The following is a 6502-nucleotide window of genomic DNA, read 5'->3' on the forward strand; positions in this document are numbered from 1 at the left end:
CATTGACCACTGGCAGTTGATTCAACCTCCAGCTCCTCCTTCTCTCTTTCCTGGAGGTCAGGAAAGTGGGACTAAAAGTCCAATCTCTTTTTTTTTTTTAATAGAAAACCTAGATCTCTTTGTTAAACTGTTACAAAGACAAAACAGTTATCATTGAAGTACTCTGAGGACTTCAGCTCAGTTTTACTTGTTGTTATGGAAACTGGCCAAAGAGGTTAGAAATTAGAGGATATAACCTAAGAGGTTTGAACAAAACAGAATGTGACACATGGTGAAAGGAGTAAGAGCTAGTCAGAAGCATCCGTGTTAGTGGTATTTCATGTGGCTAGGATGTTTCCCAAGAGGCTCCCTAAAGATGCCTGAATGGATTCATCTTGGTTCTAAATTATCCCTGTGAAGAAGCAGCAGAGGCCAGGATTTCCCTGAGATCTCTTTGTTTTCTTCTTATGGGGTCAGGAGTTCTTTAGGCTCTAAAAGGGTATAACTTAGATTCAGCCTCCCTCCCTTCCATCCAGTCTACCTAGGCCTTCAAGTGCCTGCACATTCTCAGCACGTAGGCATGCCAGATTAGAGAAGATGCATAGAATGAAGGTGGGAACGAAAGGCCTACTCAGAGGGGACCCATACACAGAAAGTTTTAGGGTAGATGATAAACTACAAATACCCTCTTGGTTAAATTAATTCACCTTTGTTATTAATAAAGGTCATAGTTTCTACTGCTGGTGACAACTTTTTATCTCAGTATATTCTGTCTGGTTCAGGTAAATTTTGGAGAAGGAAAAAAATTTTCATCAAAACCCACTCCACAGTAGAAGAGACACCAAATTCTTTCCTAGTTATGAGCAGAATCCGACAGCAGCATAAATCATTCTCAGTGATCACCATCTGCATCCTCAAACTGCCCAGCAACTGTTGGTATGGTGTCTGCCTCCATCCCATCTTCATAATCTCTTACTGAATCTTCTGTCCAGACTCCAGCCATGTTATAATGGCTGCGCACAGACTGAGAAAGCATTTCTTCTAACCTCTCCAACATGGCTTGGCCTTCTGCTGTTGAATGGGATGGACAATCCTTCTTCAAAGGTATAAAATGTAGGGATGTCTCCCTGCTCCTGTTCATGAGCTCCCACAACATATTCTTCTCCAATGTAATCATCTGAATCTTTGTCCCCAGGATCAGGATGCAAAGGCTGGCATTCACACATTTCAGGGAACATTGCCTCCAAATCTGATTTATCACTAGGCACAAATCTAAATTCAGCAATAGATTTAACATCATCGTCTTTTTTTTCTTAAAGATTTTATTTATTTATTTGACAGAGAGATCACAAGTAGGCAGAGAGGCAGGCAGAGAGAAAGGAGGAAGCAGACTCCCTGCGGAGCAGAAAGCCTGATGTGGGGCTCAATCCCAGGACTCTGGGATCATGACCTGAGCAGAAGGCAGAGGCTTTAACCCACTGAGCCACCCAGGTGCCCCCATCATTGTCTTCTTCAGCAAAAGATTCTTGGGATTCTTCTCCAAATTTGGCATTCACCATCATATACAAACACTCTGGGGGATAGGTATTTAGGTCCCTGGACAGCACATGCAAGCAATGGTTGGGTATTCTAGTGAGAATCCCAATCCAGAGCCATCTAACCAGGACAGGTGGCTCTCCGCAATGTAAAGGGTGCCTGTGCTGAGGCCCTTGCCTTTCAGCACAGCGTATGTCTCTGGCTGCTGCTGCTGACCCCCTCAACCTACCCAGGTGGCTACAAACTTTGGAGGAAACTTGTTGCAGCAGGGAGCATGGAGGCACAGGCAGGGCAGTTCCAACCCCTCTTCTCAAGGGGTTGGCTGCCCTGGCAACCAGCCTACAACCTCCAGGGGTGGGGTGGGGGGGTGGGTCTAAAATTCGTCTCATTAGCATAACAAAAGTCACACACACACACACAGGTCACCACTCAAAACTTCAGAAATTCCAATAAACTCCAAACACTCTACGCCAAAAATGAGAATGAAAACCAATATATATTTTTATTATAAATCACATTATCATAGGTCTTCATTTTTATGGCTATAGTGTGTTCTTTTGTATGGGTGTTCACTAATTTTTTTTTAATTTTATTCATTTATTTGACAGACAGAGATCACAAGTAGGCAGAGAGGCAGGCAGAGAGAGAGGAGAAAGCAGGCTCCCCGCTGAGCAGAGAGCCCGATGCGGGGCTTGATCCCAGGACCCCGGGATCATGACCTGAGCCAACGGCAGAGCCCAACCCACTGAGCCAGGCGCCCCCACTAATTTTTTTAATCTGTCTTGCTGAGGGATATTTAGGTTACTGCCAATTCTTTGCCACCACAAAAATTCCACAATAAATGACCTTGTACTTTTTAAATGTGTGCATGTAGCTAAAGAATAAATTCTTAGAAATAGGGAAGCTGGTTCAAAGGATATAGACATTTGTATTTCTCATAGATATTGTGAAACTGCCCTTCAAAGACAATAGAAAAATTTATATTTTCACCAGTACCTGAGAGGCATGCCTGTATTTTTTACATTCTCGAAAGTATTTTTTTTAAGATTTTATTTATTTATTTATTTGACAGAAAGGGATCACAAGTAGACAGAGAGGCAGGCAGAGAGAGAGAGAGAGGGAAGCAGGCTCCCTGCTGAGCAGAGAGCCCGATGAGGGACTCGATCCAGGACCCTGACATCATGACCCGAGCCGAAGGCAGCGGCCCAACCCACTGAGCCACGCAGGCGCCCCTCATTCTCGAAAGTATTAACCAATTTTTAGATCTTTAGAAATCTGACAGGTGAGGGGCACTGGTTGGCTTGGTCAGTGGAGCGTGTACCTCTTGAACTTAGGGCTGTGAGTTCTAGCTCCATGTTGGGTGAAGAGATTACTTAAATACATAAATTGGACCTCTCCAGCAGCATGAACCCTGACAACAAGTATCCATCCTTTCCACTACTCCTTGTCTGCAGTCACTGCTTACCTTACTAAATACCACAAGTCCTCATCTACTGTGTCCATTATAGAAACGCAGAAGGGGGGTGCCTGGGTGGCTCAGTGAGTTAAAGCCTCTGCCTTCAGCTCAGGTCATGGTCTCAGGGTCCTGGAATCGAGCCCCACATTGGGCTCTCTGCTCAGCAGGGAGCCTCCTTCCTCCCTCTCCCTCTGCCTGCCTCTCTGCCTACCTGTGATCTCTCACTGACAAATAAAATCTTAAAAGAAAAAAAAAAAAGAAATGCAGAAGGGATTGATGTCAAACATTCTGGTTAAAACTCCTAACTTTTTTGAACTTTAAGATATTTTCCCTATTCTAATCTTCTCACATCTCTTATTCTCTAGAATTTGTCAAAAATTTCAAAAAAAAAAATCAGTGTCTCCTCAGCCTCCAGCAGCACGATCACCTAGCTCAGAAAACTACAAGGAAGTTGACCCACCACCAGCCAGGCCAGCAGCCAAGCAAACTCCATGCCAGATCCTATCCTGAGTGGGCACGAGCAAGCACCACACTTCCAAAGGCACTCAACTCAGCATTTTCTATGTTTTGTGGGAAATGGTTTCTCATAATCACTACTTACAAAGCCTTGCCTTTAAAGCAAGGAATGAAAAAATGAAATAAAGAATGAGTGTAAAGCTGGGCATTTTAGGCCTTCTAGATCTGGCTGCAAACACCCACCCACCAGCATTTCTTTATCCTCTCTCCCCTCCTACCAATGGCTACAGAGATGCATGACCTCCTGGGGAGGGAGAAGGCCCATGTTGGAGGAACTGTGGGGTCCTGAATGACCACAGAGAGGAGTTCAACCTCCCAACAGTCACTCAGCACTATCCTTTGGGGAGATCCATGATGATACGCTACTAAAATTACGGGAGTAATTTGGTAATTCAACATAATGTAACACAGCTGCCAAATGCTGAAATCACGGAGTTAACTTAAATAGTTATCACTCAGTACATTTCAAACTCCAAAGAGGTGCCCTGCTGGCTTAGTCAGTAGGGCATGTGGCTGTTCATGTCAGGGTCTGAATTTGAGTCCCACAATAGGCATGGACTTTACTTAAAAAACAAAAGTATTTACAAACAATCAAAGTCAGTTAGGCTCTAACAGTTGAGCTGATCAATGGTGGGATAGATCCTCATACCTGTTCATTCAGCCACTTTGCCCTAAGCACTCAGCGCCAATGCTGCTAAGCCAAACCGGTCCTCCCTCTAGGGGCTCAGGGTCTAGAGGGGAAGATGGACAAAACATGAAAACAAAAACATGAATGAAAAGAGCTATTGCTCCACAGAAAAAGGAGGAGGTGCTGCAACTGGGTCCTGAACTCCCAACAGGTGAGGGGTCTGAAAAGACTGTGTTGAGGCCGCAGTGAGATTTCCTGCAGCATGAGAGAGAGGAGCCAGCCCTGCACCAATCCCAGTCTATGTAGCTCTGCAGAGAGCATCAAGGTGCAAAAGATTGTTGGAGACTGAACTTGATGTTACCAGAGTTGCCAGAGGGGCAGATCAAAGGTTAGACAGGGGCCAGGGTGGTTGGAGAAAGCTGAGGAGAACAGGGTAGGGGGAAGGGACAGGGTTGGGGCAGCTCAATAGTCTCAGTGCCCTGCTTCTCCTGCTGTGGGACCCCATCTTCCCACACTCAGTGGCTTAACCCACAAACACTGTCTCACCATCTCAGGGGACCAGGAATCCAGCAGGGCTTAGCTGAGGGATCCTGCAAGAGCCTCTCAAGACATTGGGGCTGTTGTCAATCCCAGACTAGGATCTGCTTCACAGAGAACCTCAGCTCACTCAGGAGTGTTGGCAGGCTCCTATCAAAAGCCTGAGTTCCTCTCTGTCTGTTGTTGTACCTCAAGGGCCCGGCCACATGCACATGTCTGTGTCATGGTTCCATACAAGGGCTTTTTCTCCAGTGTGGGGATCTGACAGAGGACACGGGTCAGAGTGAGCATGTGGCTGGGCAATGAATTATTCAAACCAAATCTCAGAAGGGGCCTGGGGAAATACTACCATCTTTTGTGGCATGAAGTGAATCACTAAGTCCAGGCCGCACTCCAGGAGAGGGAGTTACACAAGGATGTGTCCATGTGAGTTGGGAATCAGAGGGAGAAACTGAGGGGAGAAGGGGAAGACCCCAGCAGGGTCAGTGCCTTGTCCAGAATCACAGACTGGTAAGAAGGCAGAACCAGGAATGAACCTCAGAGCTGGGGCCATGGCTGCACCTAGCTATTCACTGGGAGCTCTGGAAAAGGTGGTGGTTTATAACTGGCTGTAGACATGGAGGTAGTATGGGGGCGAGGATAAGCATTGACATCCTAGACAGTGTGGAGGCCAAGAAAAACAAGGCTGAACCCACCTCAGGACTAGCCAGGCCTAGCCTTGACATAAGTGCAGCCATCTTGGCCCCGGAAGCCATCTTAGGTCTCCGATATTGGTTCCAGAAAGACTGACCTAAGGTTTTTGAAAACAAGACGCCATACCAAAAACCAATTAGGAATAGGATAGCTTACGGGGTAATAAATCATGTCAGAAATAGGATAGCTTAACACTGTAATAAATCACAAGAACATAGGGATGGCGATCATGGCCCAATCACCTACTGCCAAGTCCACCCCTACTCTGTCTTTAAAAACTCTGACTGTAATCTGGTTTAGGGTCCAAGCCCCTACTCCGCTGTGTCAGGTACACTTGGGCCCAAGCTTAAGCTTTCCAAATAAACCCTCGTGTGATTACATCGGTGTTGGCTCCTTGGTGGTCTCTCCAACGCAAAAACTCAGGCATAACAGACAGGAGACATTCCAGCATATTCCCAGTCTGAGGAGGAGCCAGGGCAAGGCAAACGACTGAGTGCACCCCTATCCAACACGTCACCCAGAGGTAAGGAGGGAACGGCTCATGACACATGACTGGCAGAGTCGAGGGGTAATGGTGGGCTCAGCCCTTGTAGGCCAAGGCTCCAATACCTTCTGTAGGGTTTGCCTTGGAAATTAGTAGCCCAGGACCTTGGGAAGTTATTTCCTATCCATCCCTAGGTAGAATCCTCATCTTCTGGGCCTGCAGAAATTGAACGCTAGTACACACACGTGTGCACCCAGGTCCATGTGTGCGCCCTTGGGCGCGCGCGCGCGCACACACACACACACACACACACACACACACGCCATTAGGGATTCTGGGGTGGGATATGAGGAGGTACAGACTCAGACAAGGTGAGAAAGGAAGAAAATGTGGTGCTAGGTGTAAAGTTTTGCAGGCAAGGTAAACACAACAGGTGAGGTAGGTGCAAGGCAAGATTTATTAAAGGCACTCTCCAGCGAAGTTTCAGGACTCAGGAGAAGGGGAGCCAGGAAAGTCCTGCTGGGAAGAGGTGGGCACTCTCAGGTGAGGTTCCACGACTCTGGAGAGGGGAGTCGGGGAAGTTGCGCTAGGAGGGAGTCGGCGGGGTCTTTTACCTGGCCAAGGCAGGTCATGGGTTCACATCCATACATGGTAAGGTATTTGGTGATCGGAA

At 46.9% G+C, this 6502-nt stretch overlaps 1 pseudogene; it reads right to left on the reverse strand.

Moving 5' to 3' along the window:
- Positions 1-871: 871 nt before the first annotated feature.
- LOC125104391 (methylosome subunit pICln-like) lies at positions 872-1791 on the reverse strand (annotated as a pseudogene).
- Between the last annotated feature and the right edge of the window lie 4711 nt (positions 1792-6502).

The sequence above is a fragment of the Lutra lutra genome, chromosome 7 (assembly GCF_902655055.1).
Source record: "Lutra lutra chromosome 7, mLutLut1.2, whole genome shotgun sequence".
NCBI lineage: Eukaryota > Metazoa > Chordata > Mammalia > Carnivora > Mustelidae > Lutra > Lutra lutra.